Source organism: Canis aureus, chromosome 2 (assembly GCF_053574225.1).
Source record: "Canis aureus isolate CA01 chromosome 2, VMU_Caureus_v.1.0, whole genome shotgun sequence".
In the NCBI taxonomy this organism is placed as follows: Eukaryota; Metazoa; Chordata; class Mammalia; order Carnivora; family Canidae; genus Canis; species Canis aureus.
Window position 1 is genome coordinate 5908818 of NC_135612.1, and position 24629 is coordinate 5933446.

A 24629-nucleotide genomic window follows, 5' to 3' on the forward strand; every position below is an offset into this window, starting at 1 on the left:
TGTATTGAATGGTATATGTAAGAGTAAAAAATAATAAGGCATACTTTTTTAGTTTGGTGGCTATTTTCCATTAGCTAACAGGCATCTATCATCCCCTTTTATAAGAAAACAGAACCTATTTCCTCAGTAACCAGCTACCCATCTACTTGGAGCCCACATAATTTAGGTCGAGTGATTACAATCCTGAATCCAGGATGAGTCATGTGACACAGATCCAGTCAACGACATCACATTCCTCACCCAGAGAGTTTTGGCTCAGAGATGGTAACATGATTCATGCCCTGTCAAACTCTTGGAACTTTTGCTTGAGTGATTAGGAGAAAGGCAGACATTCTTCTGCACTGGAATTACTGAAGTGACCAGAAAATCTTGGAGCTCAAGGAATCACGAAGAAGAATCATTTTGCTGAGGAGGGAAGCCAGAACAGAAGGAAATAGAGCTGTGAGGCGGAGAAAGATAAATATTGACAAAGTCATCTGAGCTGCTGGCTTCAGCCATGTGATACTTCTTGCTCTAATTTGTTAAAAAGATTCTCTTCGAACCAAAATCTAGCCAGGTTCCTCTGAGACCTTTCTTGACTAGGACTCAACACTGGTCTAATAAGACTTAAACAAACATGAACATTTTCTAATACATCAAGGCTACATCCCTAAGATGACCCTAGTATTACTTAAAATGTCTGCCTAAGAAAACACAAGGATGCCAAATGGGTTTACTGTTTGTTCTAGTCAACACCCAAAGATGGGGGCTCTATCTCCCAGTCTCTGTGGGAGGGTAGGAGCCTACCTTTCAGAAGCGCTAGTTAGCAGATGCAGATGTGTTTCACATGGACCAACCCTATATTTGCTTTTTATAATTTTCCACTTCCCTGACTCCATTGAGACTGCTTATCCCCCTCCCTACTCTTGCATCCTCCCTTGAGGGCTCCCACGCACCCCTGTACACACTGCAGTTCAGCTCAGTTCATGGTACGCTCTTTTCCCTACTGCAATAACCCATTACAGATGAAAATCTGTCTTAACCACTTTAACTAGTGTCCAGCATTGTTTATCCTTGACACTTGTTTATGGGAGCCAATAACCTGACATGTAGCAAAATGGAGTTCAGTTTATCATCTGCAAGCAAAAGTAATTAAAATTAATTTATTGTGTATTGCCTGGGAGTTTGATTTCCTCCCTCCGTGGGCCTATGTTCGTATTTTGTAAAGATGATCACGAAGTTACCATCGTGGGACAATCATTCCATGGATCCCTCTTTATTTCTGGAAGGAAACAAGCATAAACTTTGTGTGATGGTTACATTGATATTGGCTAGATTGGAGGAAAGGTAAAAAATGTAGGAAAGAGCTTAAAGACACTAATTTTTTTCTAAAATGCTTACTATTGACAGCTACAACTTGTCTCTTCACAATCATTTTTTTAAGGTCTTCCTCTAATTATTAGTTTCCCACTCAATAAAGACCTTAATATTTTCTGTCACCTTCTTTCTTTTTCTCCTTCTTTCTTTTTTCACCTTTTTTTCTCCTTGTTCCCTCCCTTCCTTCCTTCCTTCCTTCCTTCCTTCCTTCCTTCCTTCCTTCCTTCCTTCCTTCCTTCCTTTTCTCCTTTTTTATACACACAGGCTAACTACAAAGTGTCTGTAAGGCAATATGCAAAAGCAAAAAGTCCTGTGTTTCAGAGTGAGATAAGCTACCTAAACTGAACGAATTAATACTAACTTTTTTACACTCTAAATTATGATTGGAGAAAGCCAATTAGGACTTTTTTTTCTAACTCTTTTTAAATCAAATCTTCAGCTAAATACCATGTTCAATGTAGCTTTAACTGTGGAGAAGAAAGAAGGATCAGACATGGGCAATTGAGATGAGTAGACAAATATAGCTATTGACTTACAGGTGTAATTGACTTAAAATACTCAAACAATGACCTATGCCTACAAATATATGTTATATCATCACATTAGGGAGTCTCTGTTTCTATGAAAATCGTATGTTGAAAAAAATGATACTAATCTTCAGAAAAGTAGTAGTTTCTGCAAGCAAACAGAATGTGTAAAACAGGAATAGTTTTTTCTTTTTAAGATTTTACTTATTTGAGAGAGAGATGCATGAGCAGAGGGAGGGGCAGAGGGAGAGGAAGATGCAGACTCCCCGCTAAGTAGGGAGCCACAGAGGTAGGGCTCGATCCCAGGACCCTGGGATCATGACCAGTGCGGAGGGCAGATGCTTAACTGGCTGAGCCACCCAGGCACCCCAGGAATAGCTTTTAGAATTGTTACTCTCCAACTTAATTGCAGACTGGAATCAAAAACCTTGATGAGATGAGCACTGGGTGTTATACTCTATGTTGGCAAATTGAATTTAAATTTAAAAAAATTGTAAAAAAAATCAAAATAAACTGAACAAAAAAAAAGAATCAAAAAGCAATTCTTTTGTTTTTCAAATTTTTCATTAAATTCTGGTTAGTTAACATATAGTGTAATATTGCTTTGAGAAATATAATTTAGTGATTCATTTTTCTCTCTTTTTAACACTGATGTCTCATTTTTTGATCTGCAGATTCTGATCTAAGTAGTCTGGAATTAACGCTGACTAGTTTAAAAAGACAGTAGGTATAATGTGAATCCAAGGTTGAAAATTACTCTTTTGAGATTCCATGTCAGGGGCAGGCTTCTAGGCCTTGTGGGGCATTTCTACAGTGGCCTCCAGTGTAGTTGTTTGATACCAGGTGCTACAGATTGGTGATTAAATAAAGATTGAATATTCTTTGAAGGTTAATATAGCTCCCTGCGGAGGGGCTCCTGAGTGGTTCAGTTGGTTAAGCATCTGACTCCTGATTTTGGCTCAAGTCATGATCTCAGGGTCATGAGATGGAGCCCCACGTGGATGGAGTCTGCTTAAGATTCTCTCTATCTGCCCCTCCCCAACCTCTCATGCTCTCTCAAATAAATAAATAAATAAATAAATCTTAAAAAATGTAGCTCCCTGTTGAGCTAAATATGCTTTGTATTGGAACTTAAGCAATATCAATATTATTTACACAGGAATAATGTGGATGAGTTCTTAATGAATTTTGAAAGAAAATATGCAACCATTGTGAGTTAAGGGACTCCTTGCACAGTATTAGTTTAATGTAACAGAAACATTCCCTTAATGGAAACTATTTTGAGTGTATTACAAAGCATAGAGTGTGTTTCAAATTCTTCTATAAATGGCTTCAATTGGCAAAATTATAACGTATGTTAAGTTGAATCCATTTGTAAATTTTATAAAATTACTTGATAGTAGTTATTTTTCACAGGCAAAGATATGAACTATTTTTCAGATTCTTATATGATTCTGGGAATTACAGCTAGGTATGTTGTCATGATGTTGCTTATAAGACTTCATTTCACTTCTGGCTGTAAGAAACTTAAAATTATCTGCAAAATATATTTAACTGTTATAATTCTTCAATTGTATCTTATATTCCCCTAGAAGAAATACATTTTATTATCAAATACTTTGCAATCTTGTAAAGGCCTGCAGGTAAACAGCATCCTAAAATCATCACCTTATCAAATAAAGCATTAGGAGCATTTTAATAAGTGTTCATTGTTTATTAGTGTTAGGAAAATAATTATTATTATAAAATAAAGTTAATATCTGGATCCTTCATTTGAGTATTTAAACTTTACATTGAAAAAATATATGAAGAAATTTAAAAAATAATGTATGCATACGTCACACATTCATAAGGTAGCAAAAGCTATCGTTTAGTTCAGAGTCCTTAGTGGATAAAGATTAAATTCATAGAAATGGAGCCGCTGACTCAATGAGTATGTTATTTTACTTTTGAAAGACATCACCAAGATATCCTCCATAAAGTTTAGACTAACATTCCAACTCAAAATAGGTGAGAATAATTCATGCCCAGCTCTTGTAAACATAGATTTTAATCTGATAGGTATAAATATTTTTACAAGACTTTTTTCAGGCATGTCTTAATCATAAGCGTGTTGAGCATATTTTCATGTATTTACCAATTTGTTTATATGAAGGCTTTAAATTCTTTTAAAAGGTCTATAGTTGTTATGTCTGTGTGTGCCTGTGTGCCTCTGTACTGCAAACATGTTGCAAATGTTTTCCTGGTTCATTGCTTGACTTTGGGCTTCTGGGTGTTTTGAAAAATGCAAACCTCAAAATATTACATCATCCAAATGATCAATTATTTGTATTGCATTTTTTCCGATTTTGTTTCTTGCTTAGGAAAGCCTCCCCCATTCTGAGATTATGATAATAAGAATATCACATTATTAATTATTGTAATTATATAGAGTATAAATTATTAATCCTCTGCCATTTTCATAGAAATATAATGCTTAGCAGGCAAGAGAGAGAAAAAGAGGAGAGACAAAAATCAAAGAAAGTAACTGCAACCTAAATAAAGACAGACAATGTGGCCAGAACCTCACTAGTTCTACATTTGTTTTCTAGGGCTGGAGTAACAAATGACTGCAAATTGGGTGGCTTAAAACAACAGGGATTTATTCTCTTACAGTTCAGGAGGCCAGAAGTATGAAAAGGTTTCAGCTGAGTTGTTTTCTTCCTTTTGAAAATTCATAGTGAAAATATCTGGGTTTTCATTTGCCTTTGGGAAGTACTGAATCAATAAAAATTTCTATTTCTCTATTTAAAAATTTGTATTAACTTGTGCTCTTAGAAATTTACCCATTTAAGTTAAATATTCAAATGTATAGTCATAAATTTCATCATAATATCATCTTATTACCTAATTTTAATGTGTGTAGGGTCTGAAGCAATGTCCCATTGCTTTTCAACTTTTTCAAAGTACCAACTTTCAGCTTTGTAGATGCTGTGTCATGCTCGTTTTTTATTTTATTATTTTCTTCTATATTCTTTATTTTTTCTTTTCAGTAAGATTCTCTAGGTTTAATTGGCTCTTTTGTTCTAAATGGTAAACCATAAAATTTTTAACAAAATAAATTTCTTCATAAACATGGTTTTAGTTTTCTCACATGTGTTTTCATATGTAATATTTTTATTACTCTTCAGTCCAAATTTTATTTTAGTTTTGTGTTATTTCTTTTACCGTAGGTTATTGGAGTGTTATTTCTCTCTTAATTCCAAATATACAACTTTTTAAGTTTTGTTTTTAATTAATTTTTATATCTAAATTCTATATTCACATGAGGGTTCACTTTTTGCATTCCACAGCTCTAAGGGTTTTCTAAATGTATAATGTCATGTATCCATCATTATGGTACCACACAGAATTGTATCTTCATCCTAAAAATCTCAGCACTTCATCCATCTATCCTTCTTCCCTTCCATACACTCTTGGCTCTGCTGAGATTTTACTCTTTCTCTCTTTCTAGTTTTGTCTTTTTTGAGAATGTCAGATAGTTGGAATCGTACAGGATGTAGCCTTCTCAGAGTAGGTAGGTTTTCTCTTATGTTGCCTACTAGGAATTTTACAATTTTGTGTTTTAAATTTAGGGTCATGATCCATTTTGAATTAACTTTGTGGAAGTTGTAAGGTTTATGTCTAGATTCCTCCTCCTGCTCCTTCTTCTTCTTAATCTTTTTCTTTTTCTCCTTCTTCTTTTTTTTTTTTTTTTTTTAAGATTTTACTTATTTATTCATGAGAGACACAGAGAGAGGCAGAGACACAGGGAGAGGGAGAAGCAGGCTCCATGCAGGGAGCCTGATGTGGGACTTGATCCCAGGAGCCTGGGATCATGCCCTAAGCCAAAGGCAGATGCTCAACAGCTGAGCCACCAGGCATCCCTCCTCTTTTTAATGCAAGTGCCCTGTTGTTCTACTATCATTTCTTGAAAAGACTGTGTTTTCTCTATTAATTTTCTTTGCTCCTTTGTCAAAGATCAGTTGTCTCTATTTGTGTGGCTCCTTCTATTTCCCCTTGCAGTTCTACTAATTTTGCCTCCAATTTTTGACACTTTCTTGTTAGGTACATATTCATTAGGAATTGTTAGACTATCTTGGAAAATTGACTACTTTATCATTATTTAATGCCCCTTTTTGCCCCTGGTCATTTTTCTTGCTCTAAAGTCTGTTTTGTCTAAAATTATATAGTTCCTCTAGCTATCTTTGGGCTAGTGTTAGTGTGGTATATCATTCTCCATCCATTTAAGTGTAATCTTTCTATGTCTTTATATGTAAATGTAAAGCAGATTTCTTATAGACAACACACAGTTGAATTTTTTTTTAATTATTCACTCTTATTCTCTCTCTCTCTTTTAATTGGTATATTTAGACCATTCTCATTTCAACTGATTATTGACATGGCTGGATTAATATCTACCATATTTCTGTTTTATATTTATTTATTGTACTTTATATTTATATTTATTGTACTTTTTCATGGTTTCTTTTTAAATATTCTCCTTCTACCTTCTTTGGGTTTACTGAGCATTTTATATGATTCCATTTATTCCTCTCTCTTAGTATATCAGTTACATCTTTTAAAAAAATCAACTGCCACAGAGTCATAATATACATTTGCAATATATATTTATATATACTTGTCATATACATTTACAACTAATCTAAATCCATTTTCAAAGTACACTGTATCACTTGAAGGACAGTGCAGGTAGATTATAACAGAATATTCCCAATTCCTCCTGCCCTTCTGGTATAACATTGCTGTTTATTACTTTCACCTATCCACATTGTATGATCTTTCAGTACATTGTTCTGGTATTATTTTGGGTAAAGTTATCTATTACTTTAGTTCAGAATTGAAAAAATAGAATATTTTACTTGACTTTAGTATTTCTTCCCTAGTGCTTTTCCTTATTTTATGTAAATCTGAGTTTCTGACTTTATTAATTTCATTTTCTCTGCATAGTAAGAAGGATTTTGTGAAGTTTTTTGTTTATGGCAGAGTTATACTATGTTGAGTGTTTGCTGTAGCTGTAGGTGTCAGAGCCTTCAGTTTCCTCTAATGACCTTATTTTTCTCCCGTTGTCTTTGGGTTTCCCTAGATACTCCTTTTTAAATAGTCTGTGTCACGTAGTAGCTCTCTCGGGTTTAGTCCTTTATTATTATTATTTTTTTTTTATGCTGGAGCCCTGTTGAAGTGGTTATAAGGTATACAATGATATTTAAAATCTTCTGATTAACACTTATCTTTTTTCTTCATGGCCTAGAGTAGATGGGCTAGAACTTCAGGAGCACATTATAATCCTTTTCTCCTTCTTCTTTTCTGAAACAAGAAAGCTGGTTAGGGCTGGAGCTGACTAATTGCTCTTCTCTCAGGTCAGTTGAGGCTCTGGTCAAATATTTCCTCTTGAGGGGTGGGTGGTCTTTCTTATGAAGAACAGAGTGCTCAGCATATACTTCAGAATGGTTGCTTTCCCCCTTTTTTCTGCCTGAAGGGGTAGGCAATTTTTCTCTAATTTCACTGAGGATATCTGATGAAGCCCCTGGAGGTAAAACTAACAAGACTAACAGAGTGCCTGCATGTCGGGTTGCAGGTCTCTCAGGTCTGGGATGTAGGGTTTTTGACTCAGAGGCTAACCTACCTTCAACTCCAAGCAATTCACCAATTGCTATTTAAACATTTCTACTAGTTGCAGTCTTTAGCAGCCTCTGTTCCTGTGAAGCTGAGATGTCTCTATTCACATCTCTCCACATTTCAGAGCAGTGATTTGTCCTGGAGCCTGTCTCTCTGATAGTTCTGAAAAGATTTGTTGGACATTTTGTCAACAATTTTCCTGTTGTGAAATTGGAATTGACAACTTCCAAATTCTTTATAGGCCCAAATGGAAATAGTAGACTGGTTTTGTCTGAATTGATTTTGGTTTTGATTTTTAACTTAATTCCTTATGTTCATGGAAAACAGAATTATTTTTTGGCCTAGTATAATGCCAGTTTTTAGTAAATATTCCCTTAGAATTTGCAAAGAATATGTATCCCACAGCTTTTGGTGTAGTGTTTCACATACGTCAATAAGACTGTGTTTCGTTCAAACCATTTATATGCTTACTAAAATTCGTATTCCTTCCAAAGCAGAGAGGAGCTCTTCCTATAGATTTTAGATATTCTGGGGCATTTGTTTTTCTACAAATGAATAGATTTTTAATTATTTTGCTGCATGTATTTTCAGACTATATCATAAGTTAGATATCACCTTAAAGAGTTGTCTTGTCTTTCCAATGTCTCTATCATTGATAACATTTTTTACCTTAAAGTCTATTTATGTAATATGAATGTGGCCTCTAAGCTATTTCGCTTAATGTTCATATAACATACTGTTTTCCATTTTTCCCATTTAACCTTTCTATATTTATCTATATCCCTCAAAAATATAATTTTTTTTACTTTATTTCCAGCCTCCCAATCTTTTCCTTTAAATCAAAGCATATGCCATTTACCTCATTACATTACTTACATCATTACTGATGCCTTTAATTTTAAATTTATATTTACTGTTTACTTTTTTTGTATCCATTTTATTATTGTTTTTGTTACTTTTTTGGACTGATTGTAATTTAAAAATAAATTTCCTCTTCTATTTGCTCTAGTACCATCCAGAATTTGAAACATGAATTCTTGATTTACCAAAGTCTAAAGAAACTGTGGAAGTATTATTCATATTTATATACCCACCCTACTCCTAACTTATCTGTAAGATTATTGCATATTTATTTTGTTTATAAATTTCATGATACATAATTTAAAAGTTTTGTTCCTATTAATATTTATTCAGTGAGCTTCATTTTCTTATAAATTTCGACAGCCAAAAGAGCATTCATTTTTATTTTACCAGTATTAGAAGTACATATTTTTGTTTGCCTGAAATTGTCTTCTTAAAATCTTTTTTTCCTTATTTTCATTTATTTATGGAATTCAACACAGTCAAGAAACTATTGAATTGTTTTCTGACTTCCACTGTTTTGGTTAACATGTTTAAAATTGTATGCTTAATATTTTTAGTTTTTTCCATGGGGATTTCAGAATTTTTGATATAGATGTTTTCCAGAAGATTGACCAATTATTTCATTTTTTCTACTTTATCCCTTTTCTCTACAGCTTTGATATGCCTTATTTATCATATATTGATTTCTTTATATCATATTTATTAACTTCTTTACATATTTGGATATTTTTCTGAATTTACTTTCACATTGAGTTGCTGTGTGCTTATACTTAGGTTTCCATTAGTTATATGTAATATATCATTATAGAAAACTCCAAATTTGTATCACTACTCTTGACAGTAGCATGCTTTTAAAACTATTTCCCAGGGATCCCTGGGTGGTACAGCGGTTTGGCGCCTGCCTTTGGCCCAGGGCGCGATCCTGGAGACCCGGGATCGAATCCCATGTCGGGCTCCCGGTGCATGGAGCCTGCTTCTCCCTCTGCCTGTGTCTCTGCCTCTCTCTCTCTCTCTCTCTCTCTGTGTGACTATCATAAATAAATAAAAAAAAATTTTAAAAAAATTAAAAAAAAAAAACTATTTCCTAGGTTTTTCTTACGTGGTCTACTTACCATATGAATTTTATCATTTTTGCCTAGTTGAAAAATCTTGTTGGTACACTTAATGAAAAGAAAAAAAAGGTTTGTCATATTTTCTAACATTTTGAATGCTTATTTTATTTCTTATTAAAGTTTGCAATAATTTTTGAAAATACTTTTCAATAGAGTATAAGATGACATCCAACTGGGGTTTGGTATTCTCCACCAATCTTGCCTGGTCATTCTTACATTTTAATATATAACTTAATCATCACTCTCCACCTGTCAATTCCTCTGGTAAGTTTATTCCCCCACGTATATTTTTCACCTCATATTTCATTTTGTTGTTTTTGATAGTGTTGCTCTCACTGATGTTATTGTTTGATTGGTTGTTGCTTGGCTACTGTCTCATTTTGTGGATCATAGCACCCACATTTTTTAGTTCTGAGGAAAAGTGCGTGGGAGTAATTTTCTTTTAACATTCAAAAACTGAAAAAAAATGTTTTATTCTACTCTTACCTCTGATGGATAGTTTTCTACGCATCTCTCTCTCTCTCTCTTTAAAGATTTTGTTTATCTATTTGAGAAAGAGAGAGAGAGAGCATGAGCATGAGCATGAGCAAGGGGTTGGAGGAGCAGAGGGTGAGGGAGAAGCAGCCTCCCCGCTGAGCAGGGAGCTCGACAGGGAGCTGGATCTCAGGACCCTGGAATCATGACCTGAGATGAAGGCAGTGCTTAACCAACTGAGTTACCTAGGAGCCCCTGTGTGTATCCCTGTGACTAAACATTGTTCCTCATCTTTACCACCCACCCCCCAGTATTTTCAAAGCATTTGCTCTTTCGTAAAATTTTCTTCTTACTCTTCCTTGTGTAGATACTCCTTTGGTGCCATTCGTATCAGTACAACCCATGATTCCTTCCTCATCATGCTGAGTGTCACCAAGGCTATACTGTTTTTGGTTCATATTCTCCAGAGAGAAATCTCTAATCTTCTGCTGAGGTAAGGAAATTTACCTGATAGAGACCCAAGAGGACCTACGGGCTCCAAAAATTGCTTTCACCCACTTCTCTTCCCTCAGTCCCACTCTATGCTTTCAATTCAACAATACATGTTTGCAGTGCCTGGTTTCATTGCATTAATCAGCTTGCTTTATGATGACATTCTCTCTTCAGGTATTTATGTTGTAGTCACTAATTTTATGCCTTTTCTATTATTAATCATTTTCTTAAAAAGGACCCATGAAAAAGATCTCTTATAACCATGTGGATACAGTTTTAAAACTACAGATATTTTTTAACAGCATTGTACATTGTGTCTTTGTAGCAAAAAAAAAAAAAAATTCCAAAGTTTTAGTTTTTCTGTTTGATTGTTTTCCTTTACATTATAAGTGGCCTTTCCTTATTTGTTAAGATATCCATTCAGATGACACCTTTTCAGCAAAGTCTTCCTTGACCATGTCACCAATGCTATCATTTACTATCATATTGTGTGTTTATACTGATTTCCTAGAATTTACCTGAAATAATTTATTATATTTCACAGAATTTATTTGCCTGACTTGTTCAATACTATATACCAATCTCATTCAAAAGTGCCTGTTTGGAAAAAATAAAAATAAAAAAAGAAAAGTGCCTGTTTGGAGATACATGGTAATATGTTTGATGGATGAAAGAATGATAAATGAAGATGACATTTTGTATATTTAAGGTTTTGGTTACTGAAAAGATGTAATAAAAGATTAGCTATTGGCACAGGTCACATTAATTGTAAGCATCTTGGCAAGATTAGGCACTTAATACATTTTTGAGTTAATAGAGATAGAATTTCAATTGTCACCTCAGATGGAGTTTTCTGCAATATATACCCATTTTTTTTTCTTTTTTAAAAAGATTTTATTTATTATTTGAGAGAGAGATTAGAGAGAAAGCATGAGTGGGGGAAGGGCAGAAGGAGAAACAGACTCCCGCTGAGCAGGGAGCCCAATGTGGGGCTGGATCCCAGGACCCTGAGATCGTGACCTGAGCCAAAGGCAGACATTTAAACAACTGAGTCACTTAGATACCCTACACCCATTTTTCTAATAAGCAAAGCCCATGGGTATCAGAGATTGCATTATCTGTTCAGAGTATTAACCATATGATACTAACCCTTTAAATTATTTTCATAACACTCCAGTTGAGTTTCAACTAGTAAATACTTCTTATTTCCATTAGAAAATACAAAATCCTAAAATGTGATCTTGTTACAACTTTAGTTTTCAATGTTTTGGTAGCTTTTTGCCTCTTTTCTTTTCTTTTCTTTTCTTTTCTTTTCTTTCTTTCTTTTTTTTTTTTTGGAAAGAGAGTGTAAGTGCACATGAGTAGGGTGGGGGAATAGGAAGAGGGGCAGAGGAAGAGAGGGAGAGTCCTAAGCAGGCTCCACACTCTGTGCAGAGCCTAAGAGGCTGGGGAGGGGGTGCGGGGAAGGCTCAATCTAACAACCCTGAGATCATGACCTAAGGTGAAATCAAGAGTCAGTTGCTTAACCAACTGAGCCATCTAGGCACCCCATTTTGTCTTTTTAAGTATCCTAGGGCAACATGAGTTCTTGCTATATGAGCCCGGATGCACGATTTGTACTTAGATGACATTTTCCTTCTGTATAGAAGAATCAATGTCCTGCTGTTTTACTATTTGTGAACTTTTACACATTATTATATATTTATCGTTAAAAAAATATACTGAAAGAAAAGTCCCTCAAAGGGCTAGAAAAGAAAAATTGAAAGCTTTAAAGCATCAGAGTAAAATGCATATTTCATGTCATAGTGGTAAGTGCTGCATTATATTAGCAATTTAGCTATAGGATCAGTGACTTTTCTGTCCTTTATTGAATTTCTAATATCATAAGAAAGTTACTAATGTGATAAAAGTCTTAAAGTATTACTGACTTTCTATCATGTTCTTGAAGTGAATTTTTATAGCATTAGCAAAAACAGAGTTTCAGAATACCATATAAACTGACCAAAATGATAATAAAAAAGCTTAAAAAATCAATAATACAGTTTATTCAGTTGATCTATTTGAAGCTTCTCATATTTCATTTTCAGATCTTTCTCGTTTAGTGGCTCCTGCTCATTGATAAGAGTCGAGTTGCAAAATCCCAACTTCCTCTGAAACAACATCTAGTTTTTAATAGATTGTATTGCTAAGAACACACTGAAAAGTGCTGGTAGTGTTATTTACAGAAAAAATGGTAACAAAGTACTTGTAACACAATTAATGTTACCGTCAGCTTTAAAAAATCCTCAGCAAAAATAAAGTGCAGTGACTGAACCACACTCTAAGTGTTATCAGCTGTCATTCTGAAGATTCTTTCCTATTTTAGGTCTTGTACATATATAGAATGTTTTCACTTGTGACAGACAACATCATGTATTAGGGGAGTTCCTTTTAAGCATAATATTGAATATGAAAAATTAGAAAAAACAAGAAAAAATTTATTTTTCTCCACTTCTACAGAGACTAATTGTTATTCTTCAGGATCCATTCAGTTTTACTAATATGAAGACATTACAGTTGTTCATAATTGAAATGCAACAAAAACTGACGCAGAGACAGATTTTAAAAATATACAATATTCAAACTAGTTTAGACAGATTAACTCTTCCTTAGCAGCAATTCTGTATTATTTGAGAAAAAGAAATCCTTAAAATTTGCTTGCTTATTGAGGGTTTTTATACTGTCTTGTAAAATAGCTACTTTGTATTACCTACTGATCAGCGCTACTTGTTCAAACATTTTCTAGTATACTCCATGTGTAATTAAATGCCAAAAAATGCAATTTGGAAGATAAAATTTAAAAAGTGTTAAACATTAAGTAAGATATTTGGTTCTATAAATCTCAAAAAAAGTCACAAAAATTATCCATCCCCCCATACTTTGTTTCTGTAATAGATCACAAATGGAAGTTGGTGATGTTAGCAAAATAACTAAAAAGAGCTAACTATTTTTTAATCCCTTGGTTATTTCCCATTTCTTCCCAAATAGATATACATCATTGATTGATTTCTAACCTTCTATAAAATTGATTTTTAATATATTATTAGCATTCTGTATAGCTTCTCCTTGTACTGTGTATCTTTTGAAGACTGTAGTAGAATATTATAGTTTCCCACAATTTTTTAGAGTTTAGTAGTTTGTATTTGAGTAAAAGAATGAGGGAAATGAAGATTGCCAAAATGTCTATTGTAACAAATCTTGAATCAAGGACTTACACGTCATTTCACTCTATGTTCCCATAAGTCTTCTTCGCATAGTGTTCACAATGTGCCTGTAACCACAGTGCTATGCACATTTGTTTCCCTGACTAGAATGTAAGTCACATGTGGGAAAGTTCTCCGTAGACCATGACACTTAGAGCATGACCCAAGAAATACAGAACAATTCAGAGCACATCTCAAAAAGCTGTTTGAATTAATCTGATCATTTATTCCCTAAGACCATTGTTTTCACATAAAATGGATGCCTTACTCAATTTAGTTTCCAGAATTTTATTCATAGTTTATTTGATGAGACAAAAGTTGTGGTGGCACATAGGCACACTGTTACAGACATGAAGTTCCACATAATAGCATGCCAGTCACTTCCAGCCAAAGTCCAGCTTGGACACACCTATAGTATAATAAGTTGCATTTGTTTTGTGCGGCAGCAAAGAAGACATTCCTTGGGGACCCATGGGAGGTCTCAGTAAGAGCATGTTAGATGATTGGAGGGAAGGCTTAAGAAAGTGGGGACTTGTGACAGATTGTACCCTGTCAAGAATTAGGGTAAATCTATGATTGGGTATTTTTAAATATTGGGAGGGATGACTAGACAGGTGGTAAAGGTGTAATATTCGCCAGAAGTGGGGGATGTTTGTTATTTAAGGATGGACAATGTTTCTTTTTGTTTGTGTTCAGATATGATTACTTGGTGGTCTTGTTTTTCCTGTAATCCGTCATGGTCAGAATAGCCTTGTGTGATGTTGAGGTTCTTTGAAATTCTCTAGGTTCAAGAGGAGAACATACAAGCTTAACTGTGAGTGCCAGGCTGGTTCCTGGCTAACACTAAAGTCTAGCTGACAGCTCCAGGAGAGCTCAGGATGCCAAAGATCATTCTTCTCTTCCTCAATTATTGGTATATCATTTAAATATATATACCAGCAAACAAAATATTCATTGCATCTATTTGGACTCTGTATTATAAAATATGCATTGGAGAGACTGACTTAAGAAGTTCTTTGTAATTGTTATTATTCCTCAAAATTATGTCTAATACTTATTTTTTCAGTAACCTAGCGAATCAATAGAAGTAGAAAACCAAATATAAATAATTAGTCTGCATGGGAGTTTAGTCCCCATATATGTGGAACAGGGCGACTTTAATCTCTGTTTCACTAACATATCATTTCTAACAACAGCAACAAAATGCTAAGTACAAAAAAACAGCTTTCCATATTCCCGAAAGAAGCTGATTTATGCTCTTTAATATTATCCCGTGAATTGATGCTGGATACTTTGGGCAGTTTGAGGCTTATTTTGGATGTTCTTTTAATTGAATCTTCCAGAGGAGAACCAGATTTTTGCTTCATCAATGTGTGAATCAACTATTGCCCCTCTCGGAAAAATTGCATTATAGGTACAGAACAATCATTATGAGCCTGTAATTGTCAATTTAAATATTATTAGTTGTGTTAATTATAGGTAAATGCTAGACAAACCACGTTCAGGCACGGACTCCCGTGTGGAGGCTTGGCAGTCTTTGCATGAGTATTCCATCACTGCAGTCCTGTTTTGGAAAAATAGATTAAAGTTTCATGAATGTGAAATTTAAAGCTATATTCCTGAGCTCTCAGTGAAGGATCTTTTAACTAATTTAATAAAAATGTTCCTTCTTATGGGCCTGAGGAGTGAAGTCCCAGAAATTGATAAGAGACTCTGCCTAAAGGCAGAAGAAAAGGCTGAGCCTTCGTGAGATTATCATTTCCACAAGTTTAGCCTTACAACTGCATCAGAGAACCAATAGTAATTTTATTTGCTTTGTAAATCTAGAAAGAAGATGGAGCCATTGTGCAGGGTGGAAGGCAACTATTACCATGCAGCCCAGGTGCCTTGGAGTGCCTCATTCCATCTTAGCAAGAGTGCAGGCTTACGGGTATTTTTGTCATCCTTTCTGGCCAAACTCCCACTCCCCAATATTGCCAAGTGGGACTGAAATGAAAGCATTCAGACCCAGGAGAGGATTTATGGCTGATATTGAATGGAAAAAGTTAATTGGATATTCTCTATGTAAGGACACTGCTGCAATTGCTAACTGTATTCTGGTCACAGAAGAAGCCGTGTGTCTAGGAACATGATGATATAGCCCCTATTACTGGTCAATTAAGAGATAACAACAGTGTGGCAGTAATTTGCCTCTCCATCTGCAGCAATCTGTCACTAACTTTAAAAGCCACTTATCCTAGGAAGACAACCCGAAAATAAACCTCAGAATTAAGAATAATATATAACCAGCAAAGAAAGATTTCAGGCAACAGTTGCCGAGCAGCAAAATCAATCTGACATTATTATACATTATTTTGTATGTTCTAAATATCCTTTCTGTTTCACAGAGAGGTTAAAGATAAATCTTGCCTTCTGTGTATGGAAAATGAAGGGAAAATTGTCTTTTTACAAATAATGGAACGTTTGAAGTAATTTGTTTTTTATTATTCCTAAGAAAAATTTCAGATTTGTAGATAACATAAACATTTTGATTTCCCAGGTTTGCTTTATGTTAAAACATATGCACAAACAAAAATTAAACTGAGGCACTAAATTTCAATGAGATTTAACCATGTCTCTCTGTTATACCATCAGAAAATTTCTAGATCTCTAGGGGACATTATTAGCTGTCATTTTCCTCATATTAATTAATTTATAAAGTGAATTTCTTACCAGTTGAATTACAAAAAAAAATTGATATACATATATTGCTCTACCTAAGCTTTGTGGGAAGGTACTATGTTTCTATTTTATAAATAAGGAAACTCATCAATAAGAATAGTCAAGTTACCTGCCAAAGATCATATAATTAGCGTCTAAATATACTGCAATCTTTGTACCTACAATCCAGTAAGAATAGTAACAAAAATGTAGTCACGGAGTTAACACATTGTAACTATGTAGCTAATCTCCTTAACAGATTTATATATGAATCATAAATTCCCAGTTGACACGGGATAATTATGTATTAATCTCCCTAACAAATGTGAATAATAAATATTGAAAAAGGTATTCAATCAAAGTGAATTATGAAGGACATCACAATTTTGTCTATGGTGATTTTTCATTTATTTGGGTGAAGGTATAGGGAGTAGCGTCAGTAAATGCTAGGTTAGCAGGAGGTTAACATAATAGTGTTTAACAACAATAGGATCATAGTAGTATCTTATTTCGTTAGGCTAGGTAGGATACAGAAATGTCAATGAAGGAATTACATTAGAAACTTATTTGAATTCAATGTAACGGGGTGTGGGGTGGTTTTCTTTCTTTTTTTTTTTTATCATCCTCTCCCCTGATCATCTTAAAAACCACTCTCCGCTTAAAAAAAAAAAAAAAAAAGTTGACTTTTTGTACTATAACTGAGACCCTGTATTTCATAAGACATGCTGTGTGGTTGCATGTTTTCTTGCTTCTCTCGATATAAATTTCCAAGTATGCCATAAGTGTAAAAACCATTTTCAGAGTAGAAGTAACTAGTCACGATCTTCCTTTTGTAAATGTCTTACGGATGCTGAAAGAGACTTTTCTTCTTAAGGTTTAACGAAGTTGCCATATTCATTTTCAACCAGAATATTAAGTGCCGTTGAAGCTTGGAAACCAGAATTTCTTTGCTAAAAATATTTGTTTGAAAACTGACAACTCCTAAATAGTAAGAGAAAAAGAACATCTAATAACAAGATCATATGTAATCCTATCAAAATCTTCAATAAAATAACATAGTCTTCCCGTTTGCTATTTTTTATCAGATTTATATGTTTTACATTGCTTTGATGGTTGACAAATGCTCAGTAAATTTCTCTGTAGGAATTTATTTTCAATCTTCAAATTTACATTTGACATTTAAAACTATCATTACAATTCTCACCATTGATGCATATCATAAGTTACTCTGTTTTATTTACTGTAGTTTCATGCATGTGAGAACATACTGCTAAATTTAAAATATCAAGTTTACAATTTTTCCATCTCATCAGGTGAACTATTTGAAACAAAACTCCCTGTCAACAGTATGTGATACATAAATTTGAAGAAAATATTTTTCAGTTAAATTACGGTGGGATTATATGTTTCAGTTTAACATTTCAAAATATTTGCAGTCTTCAAAAGTTCTGGTTTCGTTTGAGACATCATTTTTGGTTTTCATTTGAGATGAGAAACTCAGTAATTATTTTTGTTTGGAGGTAATTGTTTTTGGAAGCAAATAATGGGTTTGCTAATGCTAAAAATTGCCTCTGGAAATGGACACAAAAGCAACTTGAATAGCAACAGAAAGATTAGAGTGCTTGATATTAGTGGCCAGTGTCATTTTTAAGGGAACTTCTTGTATATAGAAAAGGAAAAATAATCACGATACTGTCAATGATCATAGTTTGATAGGTGTTCCTGTGGTCAATCCATAGTATGTTGCATGTGCTAAGTATTTTATCAACATTTGCAGAATTAAATCGATATTATTATCTAATCTGCACTCCCCACCCCTCCCCAAACTACTTTGACCAAGGCTTCCAAAATAGATAGAGGGCTTATGTCATTCGATCAGAGTTATTTTGAACAGACATGTTCAAGGTCTTGAGATATGCTTAGCATCTATGGATACTTGGTCATCATTCAGACGGCTGTCTTTCTCCTAAAAGAGTTTGGTCTATACTGAAGATCATTCCTGTGCATATAACTTGAACAGTAATCCGTCAGATATCTCATGTCAGGAAGTGATTAAATCTTAACCAAGAGAAGGACAGGTCTGCTAAAAAAATAAAACAATATTCAACCGTCTTAATAAACTAATGTACTAATAACAGATTTTTAGACAACTAAATCAGTTGCTTAAAGCTGTATGTGTGTATCATAGCAAGAGAAAAGGGTATATGTGTGTGCAACTTACTTGTGACCAGGTAAGCAATTCCTAAGAGTATTCTTTTTTTTTTTCCCTAAGAATGTTCTAAAGGTCAGTACAACATGTACTAAGATATGAACTTAAAAAAAAAATCACATGTAGTAAAATTTATGTTTTCATTTGAAGAGTAGATTACATTTGAGTTCCTAAGAGGTGAAGGTTAGGTCTGGCACGCATTATTTTATTTCATCTCTCAGATTGCATCAAAAAATTCAAATTGGCGACCTTTTAAAAAAATCATCATAGATAAATGGAAGGGATATATTCTAAAGGAATGATTTGCATTCAAAGAACGTCTTGTGAAATAACATGAAACATTGATTGCAGCAACAAGAAACCGTTAATTGTGCTCTCCTGGGGATAAACACCAAGTTCAGTTTCACTGAAAAGTCAAGAATCACAACTAAGGAAATTAATGTTTGACCATAAAACCTTCACCAAAGTACCTACACATAAGATTCATACCAGGTACATTTGAACAAATATGGATGCACATATCTTGTCAAAAAGTTTTGTTTCCCATCTGAAGGAGAGATCTGGCAAAGGTATCAGGAGAACCTTTGAAATTTAGGATTAAAGGGAAAGCTTTTTAAAATTTTTCTCAGAAAAGGGCTTTGAACACTGGCAATTGCTACATTTACTTACCGTATGAGTTGAATTTACACATTATTATACATTTACTTACTGCCTCAGTTGGATTTATATATTATTATATATAGGGAGCATATGTTGAGTTTTCTCTTGGGTTTCCTGTCAATTCTATGCTTAAGTATTACTTTGTTACCTTAAACATTGATTCACTCCATAAAGGAGAGTTTCTAGACTTCAAAATATTTGAAACATTTAGAATTGTTATGTGAATATGTATTACATATAGGCATTATAAATATATTTTAAGTATTCCTTTTACCTTTGAACATTTTGTGTTCAATCTAGTTGCTTTCTGCTATAACCCCAAATTTGTAGCTTCATAAATTATTCTTTCAACCATGCCATGGTTTCATAGGAAAACTATATCAAATGATTTTGGTATATTTAGTGTAACCATTCTTAAACTGTGGTTGTACATGAAGCTTTTTAAATGCCTTTGTACATACAAAATTCAGGAACAGAAATTAACCTATGTTTGAAAATTAAAGAAAGCATCAATAATTTAATACGCTGTGATTTAAAGAAAAGGCAAAATAGTAGAAAGAAAAAGACAAAAGTAATCAAGGTCTTTTCATAAATCTTTAGTAATTTGTAACGTTTCTCTTTGCAGAAAACAGGCCATGTTTCCTAAGGTTACCTTGTAAAATGTATGCCTAGGACTGAATACTTCAAAAGTATTACAGTGTTGTAATCTACATTTCTTTTATGATAAAGTGAATTCTTGAAAATAAAACAGATTATAATCATAGGTTATGAAGCCTAATGTTTAAATACGATTTGGAATAGGAAAATAATTCAGTCATACTATCATAATTAAATTTAATTTGCCAAAGAGACAATACATTTAATTTGTTTTGTATATCCCTGGACTTCCATAATATAGTTTAAAAAGAAACTACAAAAACGAGACCCAGCGTGATGCTTTTACAGTATTTATGATGAAAGTCAACATTTATCACAAGGCGAACATCTCTATCTTATAAGCACCAATGTATTTTAGAAGAGTTCAGTTTTCCAACTTTGATCTCCAAAATGATAACTCTGTAATCCTTAATCTATACTGGATTAATCAACCTACACTTTCCACAAACTGTTTGTAGTCCTAGTCTTTTTTTAAACCTCTTAATGTTTTTATTTTAAACAATTTCAGGGGACAATTGAGTTTCCCTCTGAAGAAAAGGGGAAAAAGAAAAAAAAGGAGTGTTAGGTGTCCCAGCCCCTCTCCCTCCCCCACCAGCCAAATAAATCTCAGGTGCAGGGCATTTCCATTGTCTCTGAAATCTTGAAATCAATCTCGTAAGAAGTGGCGTCCAAGGGAAGGGCGGACAGGATTTGGCAGCAGTTGAACATGCACCAGGGAAGCTTGCCTGCCCCTGAGGGACAGCAGGTCAACTGTGAAGCCAAAGCAAACTTTAAGGAGCAAGGTAGGCCTTCAGGGCGAACAAGGGCGTGCCTGCCATGGGAGACCCCTGGAGGAGGTAGCCTTGCTTCCTTCAGGACACAGGAGATGTCACTAGCCACTTGGACCCTGACGCTGGCTTTCCACAAGGTAGGTGGGCTCCATTAGCAGGGCTGGGTGGTCAGCACACAGGTGTAGACACAGAGCAGGACCTTAGGGCTGATGACCAGCATGGTGTCTGCATGCAGGGTCTCATTGTGGAAGAGTGCGCTGCTCGTTCTCCTTGTGCAGTTGTTCATCTTTGGGTGATGTTTCTGCAAGGCAGGACCTTGGTGGGCTCCCACAACGACCCATCATAAGGACTGTTCTCTGGATCGGTTTCTAGTATAGGTCCTCCCTCTTCCTGGTCATGCAGTTCAGGGCCCATATTGTGGTGATTGTTTGGCAAAATATACAAATATGGAATCATTGTGGACTTCCGTCCAACCTTGGACAGCCATCTGTCAGGGACATGCCAGTGATTTCATGCTTGTTTGGGTCAGACAGACGTTGTGGTCAGCCTAATCCCAAAAATGACAGGGAGAATAAGTTGTCACAGTTGTCCCAGGGATGAAGCGTGTTTGGTTCTCTTTTACAAGTAATACTAATTAAAATGCCAAAACTGAGGACTTCCAGAGAGTTCATGAGAACATGACTCAGAGAAGGGGCCATTCTTACACTCTCATTAATTTAACATGGATTTTGGTCATTCTAGTATGTGAACAATAGTGACTTATTGTTGTTTTAATTTGCATTGTTAGCATTGTTCTTTTCATGTATTTTTTTGCCCTCCATATGTCATCTTTGGTGAGGTATTTATTTAGGACTTTGACTCGTTTTTGAAAATCAGGTTACTGGTTTTCTTATTGTTGAGTTTTAAGAGTTCTTTGTATATTTTGAATAACAGTGCTTTAGTAGATGTGTCTTTGAAAACATTTTCTCCCAGCCATGGCTTGTTGTCTCATTCTCTTGATATTATCTTTCACAGAAGTTTTTAATTTTAGTAAGTCCAGATTATCAATTATTTCTCTCATGGATTGTGCCTTATTTCTGTCTAGAATGTCATCATCATTCCCAAGGCCATCTAAGTTTTCTCCTATGTATTCTTTTGGAAGTTTTATAATTTTGCATTTTACATTTAGGTTGATGGTCCATTTTGAGTTAATTTTTACAGAGATTGTAAAGTCTGTGTCTAAATTCATTTTTTGCGTATGAATGTCCCATTGTTCCAGCACCACTTGTTGAAAATTATGCCTCTTTGTCAAAAATAAATTCACTATATTTATGGGGGTCTATTTGTGGACTCTCTATTCTGTTCTATTGATTTATTTGTCTTTCCTTTCACCAATACCACTCTGTCTTGATTGTTATAGCTTTATGATAAGTCTTGAAGTACAGTGGAGTCAGTACTCCAACATGATTTTTCTCTTTAAATATTAACTGTTCTGTGTATTTTTACTCTCTATATAAACTTCAGAATCAGTTTGAAAATACCTACAAAATAACTTTCTGGGACTTAGGGAACTGCATTGAATCTATAAACATCTTTACAAAATTGAAACTTCCTATCTGTGAACATGAGTATCTCCCCATTTACCTTGTTCTTTTATGTATTCATTCAATAGAGTTTTGCCTTTTTCCTTATATTCATCTCATAAATGTTTTGTGAGATTTATTCTGAAGTACTTTCATTTAGTGGGTGCTAATGTAAATGGTATTTTGTTTTTAATTTTAAATTTCAGTTTCTAAGTGCTGGCATATAGGAAAGCAGAGGACTTTGTATATTAACCTTGTATCCTGCTACCTTAACCTTGTATCCTGCTACCTTACTATAATCACTTAGTAGTTGCAAAAAAAATTTTTTTGTCAGCATTCTCAGATACTCTACACAATTATGTCTTCTGTGAATAGAGACAGTTTTATTTCTTACTTTCCAATCCATATGCCTGTTACAATAAATAAATTCAATAAGTTGTAGATATAAATCAACATACAAAAATTAGTTGTGTTTTTATACACTAGCAAAGAACAATTTGAAAATTAAATTGATAAGACAATGCAATTTACAACAGCATAAAAACAGTAAACTAATTTGGAATAAGTTTAACCAAGGAGGTATAAGATGTGTACTCCAAAATCCAAATATTGTTGACAGAAATTAAAGATGGCCTAAATATATGGAAGTACCAACCAGGTTTATGTATTAAGAGATTTAATACTGTTAAGACAGTACTCCCCAGTGCAGTTCAGTGCAATCCTTATCAAAATTTTAACTGCCTTTTTTGAGAAAATGGATAAACTGATCCTAAAAATCACATGGCATTGAAAAAGACCAAGAATAGTTAAAATATCATGAAAAAAGGAGAACAAAGTTGGAGGGAGAACATTTCCCAGTTTCAAAACTACTGTGGATCTGCAGTATCCAAAGTAATGTGATCCTGACATAAGGATAGTATATAGAATAAGAGAATAGACTCAAAAGTCCAACAGTAAATTTATACAGCTTTGGTATATTGATTTTTGACAAAGATGCCAAGACTATTCATAGGATTGTAGGAAAACCACAAATGAATGTGGTTACCCATATAAAAGAATGAAGTTGGGATTTTGTTAATTTTCATGATTTTGGATTTGGCAGTGGGATTTTAGATATGATACCAAAAACATAAGCAACAGTAACAGCAAAAAAGAGAAATCAGACTTTAGTGAAAAAAATTTACATCAATATATGCAATCAAAAAAGTTAAAAATCAGCCCACGGAATCAGATAAAATATTTGTAAATCATATATCTGATAAGGGTCTAATAACCATAATGTATAAAAAAATGCTTTCACCGTCATAATAAGAAGTAAACAACCCAGTTTTAAAAGTGGACAAAATACTTGAATAGACATTTCTCCAAATAGGATTTTGTTTCTTGGCCAGTAAGTGCAAGACAGTTATGCTTAACCTCATTATTCATTAAGGAAATGCAAATCAAAACCATAATGAGATTCTACTTCATGTTTGCTAGGATGGCAATGATAATTTAAATATCAAATAAAAACAGAAAACAAAACAAAACATATGTTGGCAAAGATGTGGAGAAATTTGAATCCTCATATGTTAGTGGGGGTAACAAGGTTCAGCAGGTATGGAAAACCATTTAGCCATTTTTTTCAGAATTTCAACATAGAGTTACCATGTGACTCAGCAGTTTCATTCTTATCCTTAGACCCAAGAGACTCGAAAATGAGTGTCCAAGCCAAAATTTGTACATTAATGTTCTTATCAGCATTATTCACAATAGCTAAAGGGTAGCAACAACCCAATGTCCATCAGCTAATGAAAAGAAAACCAATGGATGGCATATCAGAAAAAGGAATATTATTCTGCCATAGAAAGGACTGAAATAGGGGCACCTGGGTGGCTCAGTTGGTTAAGCATCTGCCTTCACCTCAGGTCATGATCTCAGTCCCAGGATCCAGCCCTGCATTGGGCTCCCTGCTCAGCAAGGAGTCTGCTTCTCCCTCTCCCTCTGCTCCTCCCCTCCACCATTCTCTCTCTTTCTCTCAAAATCAATCAATCAATCAATCAATCAATAAAATCTAAAAAAAAAAAAAGGCAACGATACATGGCACAACATGGATGAACCTTGAAAAAATGTTAAGTAAAAAGTCAGACACAAAAGACTACATATTTTATGATTCTGTTTATATAGAATGCCCCAAATAGGCAAATGCGTATAGACAGAAAAGAGATATGAATGGTTCTAGGGGCTGAAAGGGGAAGGAGATGTGGAGTGGATGATTAGTGGATATTGAGTTTGTTTAGGGGATAATAAAAATATTCTGGAATTAGATAGTATTGGTGGTTGCACACTATTGTGAATATCCTAAAA

The 24629-nt window shown here is 34.2% G+C and overlaps 1 long non-coding RNA gene across 4 annotated transcripts in view; it reads right to left on the minus strand.

Annotated features, from left to right (window-relative positions):
* LOC144292330 (uncharacterized) overlaps window positions 1-24629 on the minus strand; it is a 148975-nt gene that overhangs the window by 13884 nt on the left and 110462 nt on the right. For 2 of the 4 annotated variants that reach the window (XR_013359777.1, XR_013359781.1), the window contains 2 exons: window positions 15222-15289; window positions 13998-14506 (listed from right to left, as the gene is read on the minus strand). The exons of 1 other annotated variant lie outside the window; for it this stretch is intronic. This is a non-coding gene — a long non-coding RNA (uncharacterized LOC144292330). Of the gene's footprint in view, window positions 1-13997; window positions 14507-15221; window positions 15290-24629 lie in introns of those variants that run through there. One more of the 4 variants, XR_013359778.1, reaches the window with a different exon arrangement.